This window comes from Leptosomus discolor, unplaced genomic scaffold, assembly GCF_034619465.1.
Source record: "Leptosomus discolor isolate bLepDis1 unplaced genomic scaffold, bLepDis1.hap2 HAP2_SCAFFOLD_43, whole genome shotgun sequence".
NCBI lineage: Eukaryota > Metazoa > Chordata > Aves > Leptosomiformes > Leptosomidae > Leptosomus > Leptosomus discolor.
The window spans coordinates 1,195,301-1,215,595 of record NW_028237934.1 but is presented as its reverse complement, the minus strand read 5'-3'; the positions used below and the strand labels follow the sequence as shown (position 1 = coordinate 1,215,595).

At 51.7% G+C, this 20,295-nt stretch overlaps 1 pseudogene; it reads right to left on the bottom strand.

The window, feature by feature from the left end:
• Positions 1–1,457: 1,457 nt before the first annotated feature.
• Positions 1,458–19,937, bottom strand: LOC147412360 (axonemal central pair apparatus protein HYDIN-like; annotated as a pseudogene).
• Between the last annotated feature and the right edge of the window lie 358 nt (positions 19,938–20,295).

Sequence of the window (20,295 nt, the reverse complement as noted above, 5' to 3'; positions counted from 1 at the left end):
CTACTCTCTGCAGCAGAGTCAGGTGACTCAGCCTCCGCTGGAAGAACGAGCACCTGCAGGCTCAGGTCCAGCAAAGCCAATTTAGGTGGAGCTGGGTAATTAAAAACTGAAAACTGATTCGGCATTCACGGTTCCAAAAACCTGAATTGGTTCCAAACAAAGAAATAAGAGTAAAGTAAACAGGCAGCTGGCAAACAAGTGGAATTTTCCCCAGAGGAAATGAATTCCACACAGGCTTCGCTGTAATGTCCTTGTTTCTCTGTTATTACAATTATATGCATTGTTAGATTTTCCCTTTAGTTTGGAATTAAACCCTCATCTAATTTACCAGGAGATGACAGCAGCCTCCAAACAGAGCTTACAGCCCTGCTCCTCCTTCCCTGCCCATCTCCCTCCACCTGCTTTTGCAGACCTTCCTCTGCATTTCAGGGGCTGTTCTTGAAGGTGCCATGCATCAAGGGCCACACTAAAGCCTGCTTGTTACTTGGTAAGACCCAGCTGTGCATGGGCTACCCCAGGTCTTCTCCCCCAAGCCCTCCTCGTAGCCACAGCTAATCTCCAGCTCCCAACAGGTCGTCTCCTCTGAGCCAAATCCCAATTCCCTAAACAAAACTCTTTATTGATGATCTCTGTTATTTGTAATAGCAGCACCTCAATGCACAATAGTTAACTTTGCTGGGTTTCCTGGGGCATTATGGAAAAACCATTTGCTACTGTAATTAAAACTGCCCAGACTAGACTTTCGTACTATGGAGAGAGGCCACAGTGGGAGGAACTGCTAGAAATGTGTTTATAGATGTGCCCCAGCACGACTGCCAGATTGCTCTTGGGCTTGGAAACCACAGAGCAGCTCTGGATGGCCCTGGGGATTCCCAGGAATGTTCAGACAAGTGCTCCCACCAACATCTACAGCTGTACCTACAGCCGCAGCAGAACCTGCCCTTTCGCTGTCAAACACTAAGTAGCAGCTTTGTGAACGTGGTGTGCAGTTCGACAGACAAAAACTCACTTCACCGAGGTGGTGTTTGCCTCAGGCCACAAAGGTCTGAGAAAGCAGCTTTCCACACCAGCTTTCCTTCCCAGGGAACCAGCACAGAGGCTACAGCAAAGCAGCAGCACGAGACTGGGACAGCAGCACATCATTCTGGTGGCAGTGCCTGTGTAGGCTCTTAGCATGAGGTGACAACACACAGGGTTGGTAGGGAAGGACACGAGGTCATGTTCTACATCTGCGTGTCCAAGTGCCTAAGCACAGCTTTGTAGCTCCAGAGACTGAGCAGGACTCTGGGTTATGGGCTACGTGAGAAGTGTTGGCAGTGTTTCACAGTCCCAGCTTGGCTGGAGAACGTTGTCTCCTTCTGAGAGTCACACCCGTGGAGATCACCTCTCCCCTGAGCACCTAGCCTGACCACAGCCCGTAGGTGTTATTTCCTCAAGGGAGAGCTGAAGGTGATGTGTCACACCGCAGGCAAACAGCCTTGGGCTTTGCAAGTTACAAACACGAGATCGGGAAGGAGAAGAGCTTCAAGGAGAGGGCAAAGGTGCACGTACCTCATCTGGCTCACGTGGCCGTCTGTCAGGAACAACCAGCGGTACCGGACGAGAAGCGGGCTGCAGTTGGTCATCTCGACGTAACGCACATCTTCAGTGTCATTCAAGATGCAGCCAAAGTCCAGGGCCGTGGTCTGGATACGGAGATTCGGGAAGCAGACTTCTCCCCGAACGGTGACCAGCTCCTCATGAGGATGCTCAAGGAATTTGATCTTCAGAACCTTCTCTACTACCCGGCTACTCAAGTCTTCTTCATAAGCAGGGTTAAACCTGATAGAGAGATGAAGTTCCTCCCCTATCTCCAGCTTGATGGGCTGCAAGGAGATGAAGAGTATTAATCACCAGGGTGATGAAGTCTCAGGGTCTGATAGCACAAAACATGCCAATGTTCAAAGGGTGACCCCCAGCTCAGGCTTCTCAGTTCATCCCTCATTTTCTTCCCAGAGTGCGCCTGACTGCAAGCACCACGAGACTCTGGTCTGAGACTCTCTCAGGCTCACGTCACTGTGCTCTGCGCCAATACAAGAGGGAAATAAATATTGTTCTCCTGAATTCTGGACCCACAGAAGCTACACACTAAATACACAACCAGATCAGCGCTCTGGCACGCCAGGGCCTTTTGCCCGGCCTCTAGAGGAACTCCTTCACCTCACAGCACAAGTGACACAGCGTCGCTGCCTCGCCCTTGCAGAGGCTACTCACTGGCACGGCACAGAAGTGGCGGCCATGCCTACAACAACCCGTGTTTAGCAGAGTCCATGTCCAACAGCTTCTACCAACCACGGGGCAGGCGCCAGGCAGCAGCTGGAGAAGCGTCCTCAGCCTCCTGGAAAGCAGGGCTGCCCTTGGAGAGCAAGCTGCTCTGGAGGTTATCTGAGACGGCTGCTGCAGAGCTGGGATGGTTTCCAGCAGACACCTTTACTACATGCCTTGCCCAGACCTCGCTGTCTCTTCCCTTCTCCTCGTGTCTCAGAGCCAGGACGTCTCTTCCCAAGTCAGGTATATTCTGTTTCCTTCGCTGGCTCATTTCAAACCTGATTTAGTTCAGGCCAGTCTACTGCTGACTCTAAGGAATAAATTTGTCTGCTAGAGGACCTCCCCACACAAACGCACCACCACCTTCCTCCCTCTGCAACCCGCCCCCAGCAGGAAGGTCTGTGGCTGCTCACCTGAACGTCTGCAGGGAGGGGCTGCTGGTCCACATCTCAGATTAAGAAGGGTTGCCCTAAGGCCAGGACAATGCTGACTGGCAGGGAGCAGACGTTTTTTAAAGAGAGAGGCTTGTACTGAAGAGTCAGGAAATCACTGGGTTGCTACAGAAACAGAAGACAAGGAAAAAATAACCTGAAGTGCCCATGGATCTCCTTCCCCTTCCAATGCATTTCAAATTTTTCAACCCCCAAAGTGCATACATCTCTATTTACTATTTTTATTAGTTTCTACCCTTCAAGAAAGTTCTTCTCTAAGTATATCGGATGTTTTTCATGTTCAGAAACCACAGCATCCCCCAGGGGACAGGGAAACAGTCTTGGGTACGGATGAGGGAACAGGACCCTGAGAGGCGGCAGCTGCCTGAACAAGATCAAAACCAGAAAGTGAACCCAGACCCTTTGTCTCCAGTTTCGTATGCTCTCTTGGGCAGAAAGGCACAAGATGATCTTCACTCACAGACAGTCATTTCTTACAACCTTATCGGTTCCAGTAGCCTCATAAAAGCAGTGATGCCAGTCAGAGGAGAAAAGCAAGCAGGATTTGGCCCGTAGCAGAGAGCCTGCAGTAGCCCAAGGTTGGCTTTGAACACTTCAAGGCACATACAGCCAGCTAGAAACCTCAACAGTCCGCTCGCAACGTGTCTCCTGCTGCCCCTGCTACAGCGACAAGGTGTCTGTAGCCTCAAAGCTACCTCAGCCTAAGCTATTTCTTCCTGTTTATGCATTGCTCTGGGCTTCCTGCACGGTTTATATAAACTAAACTGTGTTTGGGAAACCAGTTCTGGATGTCCTGATATCAAACAGCTGCAGTGTCATAGCACTTGAAAAATCGGAGCGCGTGGCATCAAGCAGACCACAGGCAGACATCGGGGGGGCTGAAAAGCTTCTAACTAAAATCTGAACTGCCTGCTCACAGGAATTTGTGCTTCTCTGGAAGCCTGGGAACCAGAGGACAGACCTGAAAACACAGAAACTAAATAATGAAATATCTTCTCTTTTTTGACACCTCATGGGAGAGGAAAAGATGATGCAGGAGTCAGGATCAGAAGAACAAAGGGCATCTGCTTTGCATTGGTGTCATCATCACTGCAGCTGAGGACATCTGCAGGTCCTTTGAAGAAAGTAAGGCTTGGGGAAACGCAGAGCTAGCATCCATACCAACAGCAGAGAAGGCAAAGAGGGACAAGAGATGACAGTTTTTCCTCATCAGACTGAGGCGTTGACAGGAATCTCAGTCTGTCTCAGCTTCCCTACAGGATCGGTGTTAAGACATCACCATGCCTCCGAGGATCCTCAAAAACCTCCCTTTTATACTGAGTACAGAAACTGGTGGCTCTCTAGAAGTGGCCCTGATCCCCCCCACGATCCCTGAGCAGCTGTCATCTCAGTTTTACTTTGGTGAAGTCAAAAAAACCAGTCCCATCTCTGAAAACAACCTCACTTACTTTACAAAGCACCTCAGAAAGGGCAGGAGGGGGTTGAGCATCTCTCAGCTGCAGCGATCTGCTCTCCCACCTGCAGCCCCAGCATTCGAGGTAGCTGTGCAAAGCCCACGCTGTTCTCCTGGGTCCCCACACACCATCTCACCCCGTGCCCTTGGCTCAGCAGCTCAATTCTGTTTCCACATCAAGAAGGGCAGAATAGAGCTACTGAGACTGTCCCTGACCCCAGAGGAGCAAAAGGATGATCTCAGACCAACAGCCAAAGCCCCGCGGACTTGGAGAAGCTGCTTAACTCCCTCCTTTGAACACCAGCACACACACCCCACCGGCTTCCAGTCCTCAGCCACGCTACTGAATGCCAGGATGCAACCCAGAGACTTACCTTCTCCATCCGGAAAGTGATTTCTCTGGAGGACAGTTGCAGAACGGGAGCAACAAACTCACACGTGACATCCACTTGCATTATCTGTGCCTTCCCTGCCTCGCTCCCCACGACGGCGTGACACAGCAGCCGCTCCTTCACCACCTGCATGCAAGAGTCACACGTCACCCAGAGGGTCCAGAAAACACCCTGCATTTGCTGGCCACCCAACCACGGGCCGTGCTCCTGCCACACAGTTACAGTCCCTGGTCTCCTCGATCGCCCCCTTTTCTCTCCGTGCCGCGTCCTGTTTATTCTGACCCCAAAGGCCCGCAATGCTACACCCCAACAGCCACAAACGGCACTCGCGAGTCACGTGCTGCCTACAGCTGTAATAACCCCTGCCCCAAAGGATTATTGGTTTGGTTTGTCCTGTTGCCAAGCATAAGGCTTACAGAAAGCTGTAGGAACTAGTTAGAAAAAAGTATGGAACTATATTAAGAGAAAGAAGTGATAGAAGGGCCAACGGCAGCAAACGCTCCTTGGAAGCCAAGTGGAAAGCATCCTTGGGAAAAAAAAATAAATCAAATAGCCAGCCAGCCTTTAGGTAAAGGGATCGCTCATTCCTAGGATGAGCTGTGCCCTCCTAGAGCTGGTTTTAAAAGAAATCTCCCCAGGAAAGACATGCCTTGCACTTCACGTGAAAACCCTCTGCTTAAGTGGCATGCTTCAAGACTTTTTCCTGAGTTCGCATGGTTTCACTGCCTCAAAATTCCTCCCTTCATTTCTCACTCTTCCCTCTGGTACAACACCACAACCCAACTCCTCCTCAGAGCCTACAGACTTGAAAATCATCACGTGCAATGCAGGGGGCTGGGCTTCTGGCCAACCTGAAGAGTATTAAGTTCTCAAGACCTCAGGAAGGTGGAAAGCCTGCTCCCATGGTCTTGGCTTTGACTGCAGGAGCCAGGTAGCCACAGCTGAGCTCACAGATCCCCTTTTGGCCTTCCAGGCAAGACACCCTCACCAGTGCCCTCATCACTAGTTTCTTTCTGGAACCTTTTTCCCCTCTTCAGCAAAACCTCTGGGCTCAGAACTGCACAGGGACAGTCCCGCTGCAGGCACCCAGGGGAGTAATCAAGTCTGCCTCAAGCTACTGCTGAGGGAACCCTTTAAGACACCTTTCAAAACACCAGAATCAGCAGGAGCTTAACGCAGATTTATTCTGCATTTGCTTAAAACACCTGTGCCCAGCGGTCCTGAAGCCAGGGAACGCACACCAGGGTCAGCTGGCAGCTTCTGCGCAGAGCTGGGTTTCCCCTGGGAAGAAGGGCATCCAGGGACCCTGCTGAAATGTTCCCCCCTGAGCTGCCACCCGAGGGTGCTGCAAGACCCGACTGCCCTTGGGACACTGGGGCAGGCTCTTACGGAAATATTGACCAAAGTCAAACTCTCAGTTATAATGATCCCTGGGAACAGTTTCCCACGTGGACGAACGTCACTCCGATCACGAGAGCTGACACCCTGTGTTCGTTTTTCTCCTCCAGGACTCAGCGCTAGACAAGCCCTCTGCCCATGTTTGTCTACAGAGGAAAAATGATGCTGCTCCCAGACACTCCCTCCCTTCGCAGGTGCTTTTACTCACTGCTCCCCCAGTCACATTACTTGGCAGTTTTTCATTTACTTTCTGCCTGTATTCATCATCTCAGTGAACTTATTTTCTCTGCCCTCCCTTCCTGCCTCAGCACACGACACCTTGTAACCCCCCATTTGCCCCTGAAGCAGCAACACTTCCTTCGGCCTATATTTTGGTATCAGCAAATTTGGTTTATGGTAGCTATGGCAACACGAAAAAGCCTTAGCAACTGACAGTGGCCAGCAAGGAAAGCCACTGGGGCTGCCACGGTAACTTGTGGCCTTAAAACAGTTTCTTGAAAGCACCTGCTCATTTTCGCAGGCAAATGTCAAGGTGCTGCAGAAGAAGTCCCAGGGGAGGTGATCTGACGGGGAAGGGACAGCCCTCGTGGGGGACCTCACCTGGGGAGTGCTGGAGGAGCCTTCCAGCATCATCTCCACACTCTTGCCCAGCCTCAGCTCTGCCCTCAGCGGTCGAAGCTTAAACACAGGGCAGGCAGGCTGGGGCCTCTGGGAGGAGCTGCTGCCCTTGGCCTTACTGCTGGCAGGGGGGCGATCACGCTGCCGAAACGGGGCAAAACCTTCCGTTGTCCAGTAGAGCAGGTGGGTGCGTCGCCCTTTGTTCGTTACCTTGAAGCGGTAACGGCAGGGATCCAGGCTAGGAGAGAAGCAGAGATGGAAAACGTCACGGGAGCTGCTGTCTCCCAGCGGTCGCCCCGCTGCAGCGCCCCGACAGCGTTCTCTGACGGCACACTCAGCAATAAAACCACCTCCGAAAAGGCTGACCCAGATCAAAGCTTCAGCAAACGTCAGACCTTGGCTGCCCCTAAGTTTATCACCATCCAGCAGCTGGTGTCTCTGCATACAGCAAGAAAAAGCTTCCTCAAGATCACCACCTCAGTTGCTGTGGACAGAGCATCACCAGCCTTTGCTGCTCAATTATCAGAGCATTTCTCCAAGGTGCTTCCTGCAGCTCTCACTGCATCGGATGCTCAGCTGGCCTTGTCCTGGCTGCAAGGAGATGGAGCAACAGCTTCACTGCCATCTCACCTTCCCCTGGGGAGCTGCTGCCTCAGGTGGCTTCCTCTGAAGATGCTATTGGGAAGCTGCAGGGTGTATGGACTCATCTGGTGACCTGGGCACCACTGGCCTCGCTGGTGAGGCCCCTGCCCTGGCACCCATGTTAGCCCCCTCATCCCCCCACCCCTTAGGGAGCACCCAGCTCTCATCGCCCCCAACACAGCACCCTTTGCCTGAACAGTGCAGCTGTTTTTGTGTTTTAGGAAGACAAACGCACTGTGAGAACACACGATCAACAGAAGCTTCCCCAACACGAACACAGCAGCAGGACCGGGTCTAGCTGCTGAGGGGGAATGGAGTGACAACAAGGGATGAATAACTGGAGCCGATGTAAGCCAAAATGGATATTCAATGGAAATTGATTCCTTAAGGTAGAGAAACACTAACTGCAGGCTAGTCTGGAGCAATTCTTTTACCTTCCATAAATCTGAGCATGGCCAGGAAATGTTCCTGCAACAGTGACTGGTTTTTTTCGAAAGGTACGGAATATGTGGCTGACAAAACGCATGTCTGCCACAAGCAGCTAAATACAAACACAGAAGTGACAGCATAGAACAAACTTATCCTTGAAACAGACTGGTGAAAATGATGTGCACCAGCTCAGTATGAAATGGTTTATGTTGCGGGCAGCAACAGCTAAAAGCTTGGAGAAGCTTTGGGTAGATGCAGAATTGGTGGCTCTGGGAAAGCCCAACTCGTCCGAGGTGTTACCTGGGTCCCATCTCAGCTCACCCAGTGGCAGCTCCACAGCCAACAGCGATGGCAACAGCTCCAAACCAAGTATGCAGACGAAGACATGAAGGGTGGCAGAAGACAATGGCACCGATCCCATTGACATTGTCCCCTCTGTTGTGTAGCCAATTTGTGGCTGCACAGAGCACAAGCACCACCCTCCCTGCAACGTCCCTGTTTATGTGGATGGCTTGTGGGTGCACATTTATCCCCCCCGCCCCAAATCTATCCTAAATGCTTAAGGTAGGATTAACCTCCCCTTTCTACCCCAAAATTTCAGTATCAGAGCACTGTGGACCCTCTTTGCAGCCAGGGAAAGGAACAGACACTGACAAGACCATTCTTCTCATCCCAACAGGTCTCCAACACAAGGCAAACAGCACTTTGAAAAGCCTTATTTTTCTCTCATTTATAAGAACGTGCCCACCTTCAGACACAGGCATTAAGAGCAGGGAATCCCCTCCTTCGAGCTAAGCTCTTTCAATTAACACTCCCAATTTATCCCACCCAACCTCAGCGGGCTTCTCCCCCTCTCCCTTTCAGAGCTGCTCCTGCAGCTGCCTCGCCTGCCCGTGCCTCGGGCTGCTGCTGCGGAGCAGACGGCCAGGAAAGCCGGCAGGAGAAAGGAGGGAAGAGCGACTACGTCTGATAAAGAGCAGCCTGGCAGGGGAGCTGGGAAAGAGGAGTGAACTGAAGCATAATGCAGGGCAAAGAAATTCTGCTGCTCCTCCAGGACTGCTGGGCAGAAGGGAAACAAAACAGCACCATTCATTTAGCTGAGGGGTTGCTAACAAGCTACCGCCAAGGTTTGCTGTTGTGGCGAGACGATACTGCATAGCGAACGGAAAAGCAAGCAATGCTATTGCAAAGGGAAAGAGGTTTATACTTGTAATGTAGCATTTTCCAGCCGGAGGCTTCTGGGACCTGCTGTTTTCCTCCAAATTTTTGTTTGGTAGAGTGAGAAAATAAATGGTTTATAACTGAAAACAATTCAGTGACAATTGAGCAACTGCTTTCCATTTGGATGGCTTTTGAGGGTATCTAAGAACTTTCAAGTGGCCATAAAATGTCTCTAAAGGAATCCCTGGGGCTTCAGTGAAACAGAGCCAGGACCTTGAGCACTAAAGAACCAGCCTGAAGGACCACAGCCAAACTCCTCCTTGCTGAGCCCACGGGAGGAGTGGGAGCTGAGAGATACCCTACCTGAAGTGAGGTCCCAAGTTGAGCTCCGGAGCAAATCGTTCGTCGGTGATGATCGTGGTGCCGATGCCAACAGCCCGGACAGGGATGACGTAGGTACAGCTGTTCTCGATGTACACGTTCACCTCGTCCTCGAACTTCTCAGTGTTGCCCAAGTTTCCTATGACAGCCACAGACACCTCGGCCTCGGGGGGGATCACTCCTTTACTGGGCTCAATCCTCCAGCACGAGTATTTGCCAGACTGTAAGACAGGGCAAACACTAACTTAGGATGGAACCCAGGAAGCCTGGGGGAGGGCAGGAAAAGGAAAGACTAAAGATTCGAAGGTAAAAACCACAACGGCTTAATTTCCCTAAATCTAAGCTACGGTGTCTGGAAACAGCAGCTATGCAGGAGCTTATACAACCTCTACTTTACCCTCCTTTAACAGACTCACTTCGCTGACCCAGTTTTGCCCAAGCCAAGGGATGCTCATCCTCCAAGAAAGTTATTCCCCCTCCAGTCTCTCTTTTGGAGAGTGGGCCAAGAGAAGCTGCTTTCTCTCTCCTGGCTTCCCGACAACAGTGGCCGCATTTGGAAAATTCAGCTCTAAGTGGTTACAGCAGGGCAGTAAAGCCATAAGCACAAAGAAAACTGCAAGACATGTTCTGTGGACATGACCCCAGCTTCCCAAGCCCTCTCCTCCTCTGGTTTCTCTTGCACCTCCCTCTGTAAATGGGGCAATAAGGGTGCTGGACCCCCAGACCATCTAAAACCACAGTCACAGGGAGCAAGCTTGCTCGCAGAAGAGAAGCTGCATGTAACGCTCCTTGTCCAGCACGAAACACACTGGGGTGTAGATGTACGCCTTCCAAGTGTCCATCACTGTGTTGGTGGTACCTGCACCCCACAGTTCAGTGCTGGGTTTGGGACGACAGGCACTACTCACCCACAACTCTGCAGTATTGTAACAGAAGGGGTTTTTCCTTTTTTTTTTTTTTTTTACTAGAAACCAACGCTGTGCTTGGAGGCCTGACACAAGCCAAGCAAGGCTAGATCCAGGTGAAGTCCGCTCGAGTTTCCATCTGTCAGGCTGGCAGCACTGAGCTTTAACAGGCCACCAGCCAGCCCGGGGGAGAGAAGCATCAGAAAACCAAGCAGCACTCCAACGTCACGGGAAGCATTTTAAATAACCCCCTCAGAACGACCTCTGCTAACAAGGGTAAGACGAGCTGGAGGCCAGGGAAGCAACAACCTGGTGAGCACTCAGGGTCCCCGCAGTGTGTGTAGGTGCCTGAGCTACGGCATCTCCTTAGGCTGGCTGTGCCCAGCACGGAGAGCAGGTCAGGCCTGCACGCCTGCATCCCAGGATGGAGCACGCCAAAGGCATCAAAAGGATTCAGGCGCTGGCCAAACTAATAAACTCAGCTCCGTTTAATTTGTCCTCTAGAGCTGCAAAAGAAAGTCTTAGGTAAGAATGGGATGGAGGAAGGCAGTTGGCACAGGGTGAACACTCACTGACCACACAGGATCCCACCAACCCTCTTCTGCTGTCGCTGCATCCCGCCCGTAGCTGATCGCCAGGCCTCGGAGGCAGCCACTGCGCTGCCATCGGCCCAGGGCCACCCAGCCAACACGTTCCTACCGAGCCACTGGGCGGGAGGTTCTCACTGACATCAATGTACAACTCTTCCTCTGATTCAGGCGGGCACAGGGTAGCTCGCTTGAAAAGGAGACCTGGCAGCTCTGCTCCAGAGGTGAAGCGGCAAGTCTGCTCTCTGACAAAGCTCATTTATCAAAGCTTGGCCACAAGCTGGGCAGTAAGTTGTACCCAAGAAGCTATTACTGAGGAATAATGACAGGCTGTCTCGATGGAGCCAGACTCTGAACCTCCCAGAGTGGCCCAGCGCAGACCCAGCAGGCCCTGCCAGGCCAACAGCCCGCTCCGGAGGAGCGCCATTTGCATCGTGTCCTCATTCTTTCAGGTAGCATTTGGTGTGGGTCCAAGGGGCAGCACAGGGCATCGCTGAACAGGAGACCTGACAGGACAAAAGGCTCTGCCAGGCTAGATTCACTCGGGTTTCTAGGTCAGCTTCTGCCTACACCCATCCAGGCTGTGTCCCAGAGACAAGAAATCTCTCAGGGTCACACTAAAAAAATTCCTCCACTTTGAAGACCACGCTCTAACTTCTGATAACATCCCTGCTACTTGCTTAGCCTTGAATGCTCTGGAAAATGATGCAATAGCTGTAGGCACTGGATAGACAAAGACGGTGGCTATTTTTGCCCCTGTAGGGGCTTGCACTACTGGACATCAGAGTCCCTGAGTTCTAGGCAAGCGTTGGGATCAATCACTCAATCAAGAAGTTCAATGCTGAGATCATTAGCTTCTCCCAGGCCAGATTTCCAGTGTGAAGAAGAGCTGCCAACATTTGGTTATAACCAGCGTGCATCTGAGAGATGGCTGGATGGCTGCCCTGAGGGATGACTGAGGAGCCACCGCACTCCGTTCTCCTGACGATACTGCAGCCCAGTTCATTAAAGGGATCCGGTCATTCTGGCCTTGCGCAAGTGAACGAGGAAGCAGAACTCAATATCAAAAATGCAGCTGTGCTGTACCAAGGCCCAGCTCTAGCAAGACAGCATTCACACCTCGTCAGGCTGACCCATCGCTCCTTGCAGAGGTTGCACACGAAGGGGAAATAAAGCCCTCTCCTACCTCAGCTGTGCACAGAGCCTTGTCCCAGCTGTCCCAGCAGGCCCAAGGTGGGGGACCTCGTGTTCTTCCTTTCAAAGCTACTCTTTACCACACAGGCTGCCAGTGACAGAAGACAGCCCAAAAGTACCCTAAGCCCCAGGAGGAGGTGGAGATCAGAGCCTGAGGCTGGCTAGATGCTCCCACCAACAACCAGCCTCCTCCTGGCACCTCAGCACCAGCATCTCCCTGGCAAAAGCACAGGCACCACTTTGGTTTAGCCTCTGCCCCAGAGCACCAGCAAGGGGATGTTCTACTGAAATCAAGAGACATGGCCTCTAAAGCCAGCAGAAAAGACAAAAATTGAAGTGTGGCACTCGCTGCCACTGACAGTGGAGCCTAATTTGTCACGCTTGGTTCAGCTAAGAGACCGCCGAGTGAGGGGACGAGGCTTGTCTCCATTTGCGTCCCCTGTCCATAGCTCCAGATCCCACCTGCTCTCCCCATTGGGCTGGGGAGACCAGTGCCACCACTCTGCACGTTGGGGTTCTCCAGCCAGGACACAGCTTGGCTGGCTGCGGCCAAGCACAACGGTTAATAACCAAACTCCTCCTGCTTTTCCCCTGGGAAAAGCACTTAGCGGAGTCACTCTTGCTTGCAGGAGCCTAATTGCCTTCAAGACTTCCACCCTTCTTCAGTTCAGCTGGCCAGTGGGTGCAGCACAGTACGACAAGTTCAGTTGCCCTAGACAAGCAGAATAACAATTTCTTTGATTACTGAAATACAGCAATTTTGAAAGGGCATGAACAGCTCCTTCATGTTGACCTACTCCTCCAGACTTTTCTACCCAAGAAAAAACCAAATCCTCCCCTTGCTGGATCCAGACGATTCTCTAATGGGGCTGCCTGGCAGCTGGGAAAGCAACCTGACAAGGACAAGCACATCAGACACAGGATTCAGAGGATGACATGGGATGACACACTGGTCCCAAGGGTCGCAGACCCGCAGACACCCTGGCAAGCAGGGATAAGCCAACACAGGCCTCAGGTATCAAGTCCTTCAAACTCCTCTTCAAACCCAAAAAGCCCCATCTCAGCACACAGCTTTGGAGGTTCCTTACTTATTTCCTTCTGGTGGCAGAGATGCTCAGTGCTGCTCCCTGCAACTCGTCCAACAGAGAGGACAGGGGGATGGGAAAGCCTGTGCACGAGGGGTACTCCAGGTAATCCCATGTTGCTATCCCAAACTGAAGTTATCCACCAAAACCATCTCTGCTTGCTCAGATAATGCTCTTTTCTCCCATAAAGCAAGAAGAAAGCTTGACTTGACAGGAACAGCAATTTGCACATGACAGTTAAGGATATCACCGAGGTGGCAGCGTGGCCATCTGCATTCCAGCATTTGCCTTTGGACAAGACACCAGCCCTTTACTTGCCCTGTTGCTGCCCCTTCATTTAATCTCACTCAGTTTGTCAAGCTGCCAGTCAGTGTGCTGTAACATTGCTGATCCAACACCACTGTGAAAATTTCAGTCAACAGCTCTATCTTTCAAGTGGGGACCGTGATCTCTAAGCCTGACTGCAAACAGCCACAGTTTCCAGATGAGCCATCAAACGGGAGCTGGGGAAATCCCACCTCACCATCCTGCAGGGATCTCCAAGCAGGAAATCAAAGCAGAGGCTTTGGCATCTTAGAGAGCACAAGACTTGGGTTCAGGGGCACAAGTGAATGAAGGATGCCCAAGCCACCCACCAGCTAGGCTAAGGGGCAGCCGGAGCCAGTTCTGCTCTCGGATGTACGTGTGCAAGTCACCCTGACACCCCACTGCATCTCAAATTTGAGTTCTAAAATTATCCAGTCCTCTCTTCTTTCCATCAATAATCTGCCAGGCAGCCTAAGGCAGCAGCAAAAGGGCAAAACTTCAACTGAGGCACCAAAACAGCACCAAAGCAGGCAGCTGCTGAGGGCAGGGGAGCAGCTGGAGCACACCTCACCTCCACAGTGCTGCTCCCGCCCGGCAGGCTCAGCATCACCGTGTTGAGGCGTCTGAAGAGCCCTCGTTGAAACAACTGATCGAGCAGCTTCTCGGGACCTGCCTGCTTGAACATCTCCATGACAGCAGCAGCTGTCCTGAGAAGCGGAGATGCTCACCAGGAGGTAACTCAACCCTGGGGAGTCAGCAGTGGGGACTATGGAGCAGCAGAGCCCATCTTACTGCAGGGAGAGAAACCATCCCCGAACCACTCCTATTATTGTTCTGCTTGTCGATTAGGCACAATATTGGCGGAGCTTGCAGTGAAGTAGGACAGGATTTATTGCTCAGTCCCATACAATAGGGCCCTGAGGCAATGGAGAGGCACATCTACTCCTGCCAGCCCCCCCGGGTACACTGCAAGCTGCCCAGGGGAGGGAGGGAAGGCATCACCCCGGGACAGCAGTACCTCAACAGCTCTGCCTGTCAGTGCCTGGTACAAGCATGCAAAACTCAGCATTTATACACCAGCACCACCCATCCGAGGTGGCCTGCTCTCTGCAGAGATGGAAAGTGCATTTTCATTGTGGAGTCAAAGAAAGCTGCCCTGGGAATCCCCCACTTGGAGGTTACATTTATCCCCCAAACAGCTGGAAAAGCAGCAAGAGGGAAATTCAGCCCCTTCCTCCTTGGCCCAGGAGGCTGAGCCCGGACTCTCACACACTGCCTGATGCTTTATCCACAGACACAGCCAAGCCTGCCGTGCCAGGGCTGGGTTTACCAGCTCCACAAGTCCAACCCACCTAGCACGGAGAACAAATCTCTCCCGAGCCCTGTTTGCAAGCCCCTCACAGCAGGGAGCACATCCCACCCAGCCTCAGCACACAAGCCGTTCCTGGCTGCAGCAGCCTTGCTCTCCCTGCCAGGGGAGCAACCCAAGCTCTTTCTGCTAGGCAGCTTGGCACACGAGGCAGCCTCCAGGAATTAAACAGCCTTTTTCTGCAGCCGGTCTCCAGAGAGGCTCTGCCACACGACGGAGTCCGCAGGCTGAAAGTACACAACCTTGAAAGTGTATTTTTCTGCAACAACCCAGCTGGTTTGACCCCCAGTAGGTGTGAAACTCGCCTCGCCAGGAGCAGTTTGAGGACAGACCTCACACCCTCGTTTCTACCATTAACAGCAGTTTGACACAAAGTGAATGCAGATGCAAGAGGCAAACCGTAGGGAAATCCGTGCTTTTTCAGGAGCAAAGGGGCACAGGGTTCTCTTGAGCTCAGAGCTCCAAACCCCACGACTCTCACAGCTAAATACCTTCCACAAAATAAAGGCAGAACTTGTAAAAATGATCCAGACTCTTTTCTGCTCAAAAATCTACGCAAACTCTACTTAACTGAGGGGTGCCCCAGCTAAAACTGCCCCAGAGCCAGGCTCCTCGTGCCGCATTGCGACGGAATAGCTTGCCTTCTCTCTCAGACAGCAATATGGAAATGTTGCATGTAAAAATCAAGTCACAGGCTGCTACAGACCAGTCATTTTCATTGGAAAACAGCCCCACAGCTACTTACCATCTCTGCCCGGAAGGACGCAGGGATGACAGTCTGATTGGAGAGGCGGAGAGTTCGAGAAGCATCTTGTAGAACTTGGATACTGCCGAAATTTATCTTACTCGGATGCATGTAGACAACCGGTCCTTCTCCAATGCTCACTAGATGGATTTTCTGCTCCAAGAAGCAGGTAGGAAAGATAAAAAAAACCAACAGCAAACGTTTAAAAAGACTAGACAGCTCTAAGGGTACTCCTAGGCTGGGGATAACTACATCTGTTTGGAGTTTTCAGTGTTGTAAGACTGAAACAGAAGGCCTGGAGCAAGTGTGGAAACTGGAGTGATCCCATCTGAAAGTCACAAGCTCCCGTTCCCAGAGGATAAAGAAACCCTGTTCCCCACGCTGCCTTCTTCACACCTCTCCCACACTGTTACCTTCAGGAAAGCTCAAATCCAGCCTTGCACAAAACATCCCCTCAGCATGGTTTCTTACACAGCGCTTGCTTTAGCGGCGTTCGGGGAGGTCCCTGGGTGCTCCTGAACAAAAGCCCCAACGAAGCAGCAGTCACTGTTCATCTAATGACACAGCAGAGTACGAGACCCAGGGACTGTGCTGGGTTTCACACTGGGCTTCTTATGGCATCTCACATATCCACCATTACATGCTGTGTCGGACACTTAGATCACCACCGAAGAGGACACCATCCTTCCTCTTCTCTAGGCATTAGCTGTTGCTTACGCCATGAATCCCTCCTCCTCTCACCCACACCAGCCATATCAAGTTCTTGTTTTCCCTGGAAGAAGCCCTCTACACTTCATGCCCCACCAAGATGAGTCACACAAAGGCACACTTTTCCCCTCGCACTCACCAGTGGGGATCCTTCACTCCCAAACACCGCGATACGAGCGAGGTGTCCTGCTTCCCCGTCACCTGGGCTTCCAGTGTGAACGGGACCTCCACCGAGCTGTGAGGCTGGATGATCCCACACGGCACAGGGCTGCAGTACCGCACAGCAGCGTCCTCCTTGCGTTTCTGCAAGGGACAGAAGCAAATGCAACTTCAGAGGGACTTCTGAGGGAACTTCAGACTCCTTAACATCTAACACATTGGCAATTCACACACATTTTTAAAAATCCCTAGGAGAAACGCAGAAAGGCACAGCCCAACACAACATGCAAGACTTGCATGGGCTTAGCACCCTCAGGGCGTTCAAAAGCTGCTGCATCCACAACCACCCACTCCTGTGCTGGCAGCCTCCTTGCAGCAGCTTTTCACAACCCTCTAAGTTCTCCTGCATGAAAGCATCCCAAAGACCAGAATATCAACTGCTTCCTGAAGTTTATATTCAGGTAGGCTCCTATTTAACTGCTTCCTAAAGATTATACTCAGGTAGGTTCCTGTTCTCAGCAAACCTTTAGGTTTGAATATAAACTAGCAAGGTCTTATCCAAACCACTTTTTTTCCTTAATAAACCCCTCGATAACCTTTGAGGGCAGGAGGCGGACGCGATGCCAAACCTGAGGAAGAACCCTGTAGCAGCCTGGAAGATCGCTGTCGTTCACAAGGGTCAGCGTCTGCTGGCAAGGGACTTTCAGTAGGCACTGTTCAAACGTCACGACGGGGATGAGCGCTCGCAGCAGAGGCACCACGCATCTAGGCAAGGAGATGGCCAAAAGGGAATTGGGCACACTGAGAGAATGTAGAATGTTCACTCCCCAGATAGCGTGAAACGGAGCCTAACACATTTGTCACTGTCAAATAGACCTTTAATACCCCTACAGTGATAAATCACCTTTGACTTCGTTTTACTCAACAACCTCTTGTAAAGGAGGGGCAAACCCTGAGACTCAGCATCACAGAGGCTGCCAAGGGCCCAGGCAGAGCACGGTGCCCTGTCCCACAGCTGTCCGACCAGCTCTGCCCCTCTTCTGCCCTAGGAGGCTTGCAAGGACCCTCCCAAGGGTCCCAGCAAGGCACGACCTCTGGAGAAGCCTTCCCACCGAGGACCAGGGCTCGCCAAGACTCAAGGACACAAGACTCCAGTAAAAAGACTCCCTCCTCTCCCACACCACTGTTGCCCTGCCTGAAAGCTCAGCCATTTGCCCCAGCGATGGAGGGCACAGGCCACCACCTGCCTCATGCAGCGGGTGATCATCCTCTCCCAGCTCCTACAGCTACCTTGGCCCTTCACCCCCACGGGTCCGTGTGCTGTCTGTGCCCACTTGCTCTTGTTCTACAAAACTGCAGCCCAGGCGCTGACTGGATGACTCTGCCTGGGCGAGGGAACAGCACCAGGGAACTGCACCCCTCTTGTCATTAAACTGACACCCACTGCAGCCCAACAGGACTGAGTCTGGCTGCAGCAAGAACAACTTCTGGCTGAAGTCTGAGAACATTGATGCTCAAAAGAAACCTGAGCTCACTCACCTTCCACATCAAGGATTGCTTTCCCCTTCATAAGATCTTGCCTTTATTTTTCCCTCACCAGTCCTGCCATAAGCCCCTTTCCCATTTGCATGTGTCTTCACCAACCGAACCAGACACCAACTTTCAGCAGGCTGCTCGCTGCGTCCCAAACAAATGTTGTATTTCGGTCGCAGCCCAGCACAAGCCCACCACTTGCAGGGAGGAGAGGTGGCCCTTTGGAAATTTGTTACACCTCAAGCACCAAAACCAAGGCCAATAATGAGTATAATTACTGTTCCCTCTCAAAAAAGGCTCAGGGCCGTGCCTGTCCGCTGAGCACGGGTGCTTCTCCACACGGGCTGCTTTCAAAGCCCTGCTGTTCTCGTACCCAGCTGGGCAGAACTCGCTCATTGAGCAACACTTCTCATTTGGAGCTGGAGCCAACAAACCAGGTGCGAGGCAACGTGCTGGTGATGGATGCACAAGGAGAGATGAGGAGCTGCAAGGAAAGCGCTGATACCTGGCTGTGAGGAGCAGCGCCGACACCTCCTTGCCCACACCATCCACGTCCACCACCAGTGCCAGCTCGTAGCTCCTCACGGTGTTGGAACACAGGGTGACCTGGTGGAAGAGAAGAGCATCAAACACTTCATGACTCCCAAAAGCCATTATCCAAGGGTGGTGCCCTCCGGTTCTCGTTCCATGGTAAGGAAAGGGACAATTTTGCCTTAATTCTGCTGCTGGCCCACGGGTAGAACACTGCCTCTGGGAGGAACAAAAGGCTTCTGACAACATCTTCTGTGTTAAATACACCTTGCAGTTAGCAGGACACATGCAAGCCAAATTAAAGCACAGTTAGACTAATGCTCTACCCACCACCGTATTAAAATCAAGGGATGAGTTTTTAATCTCAACTCCAACAGCAAAAAACCAGAGGAAATCTGTTGACTTCAACAGAATGAGTTCAGCTTTACAGCGGGAAGCAGAGGGCAAAATGGGGCCCAGCAAAAGTCCACAAACAGCAGGAAAACACAGAAGATGTGCCACTCATGGCTGCCAGAGCTTTTGTAGTCCCCGTTGGAGATCACCGCAGTGAACACAACTCATTCTGCACAACAGGAGAGGAGAAATAAGACCGGGAAGAAAAGCAAACTGCTTTATACAATGACATCTCTTTTTTTTAACAGCCACCTTCTGTCCTCATCCTTCCTCTGCCCACTCTAAATCAAAGAAATTGCTCCAAGCAGCTCTCAAACACATGAATGGCTTCTGTACTTGATCACAGGGTGCACGGTCTTCAGCTTATGATTTTGGAAACAAAACGTTTCTCCTTCAGAAAAGCCCCACAGTAACCCAGCTAACAAAAGCCCAACGCTACTGCAGGGATCTCACGCGTGTTATGCTCCAAGCCAGCATCACCAAAGCCCTCCCATACATCCATGAAGCTTCAGCTCCACCTGCTGAAGCACGTACGGCCGGACTCTTCCCCTACCTGGATATCCAGGTGTCCCTGGGAGCGGAGGGTCCCTCTGCAGGGCGTTATGGTAAATTCCGTCGGCTTGACGTGACTTTGGGCTCCTCTTCTCCAGGATGACCGAGTGTTGTCCACCACTTGAACAAAACTGCTGACACTGGGCTCTCCTGAGCCATCCCCAGGAATGCGAAGGTTGAAGGTCACGGGTACCGAGGACGTGTTAGTGAGGCGACATGACAAGGTACAAGGAAAACCTGGGAAAATAACACAAATATGAATTTATCCGCCAGTTATCCCATGATTCCTGGTGTCAATATTGTTATGATCAAACTGCACTTGGAGTTCAGCTCTTTTGGATCTGAATTACAGCTGATGGAGAAGCTAAGCGAGGAACTGGTCGTCACTTAAGTTCCCTTTTACGCTGATCATGGATTGCTTCATTGGAAATGCCCTCTCTTAGCGACGTTGAACACCAGTTTTTCTCTCTCTGACTGTGAGGAGCACTCTCACCAAAACTAGCACTAGTTATTTCTCATGTAGGAGTCTGCACCCAGACAGACTATTTCTTCTGAAAATTCAACCCATAACATTCCCTATTAACTCCACAAACACTCCTCCCACAGTTTTCAACGTATAAAAGGAGTGTATTGTCATCGAGGAGAAGCTACAGTAAGAGAAAGGAAAGATGAAATTGGGAACTACAGCATGATGCAAAGCAATCTGAGGCAGCTTCTCTAGGCAGGATCCTTAAGGCACCTCCTGGTGTAATAAGTAACATATTGTGCTTTGTTCATTAAACCTGTATGGGAAGGTATGGATGGAAGATTTCTGTGCCCGCAAGGCTTGATAGCCCAACCGAAGGACATTCTTGCATAAGTCAACAGGACCCGTAGCTGAGGGGGTTGAGTAGTCCCATTCTTGCATAAGTCCACCCACAGGGCAACGAGGAAGACCTTCAGCCTTCATCCTTACGATCACCAGGAGGCAGAGAAAGACCCCCCAGCAACAGAAG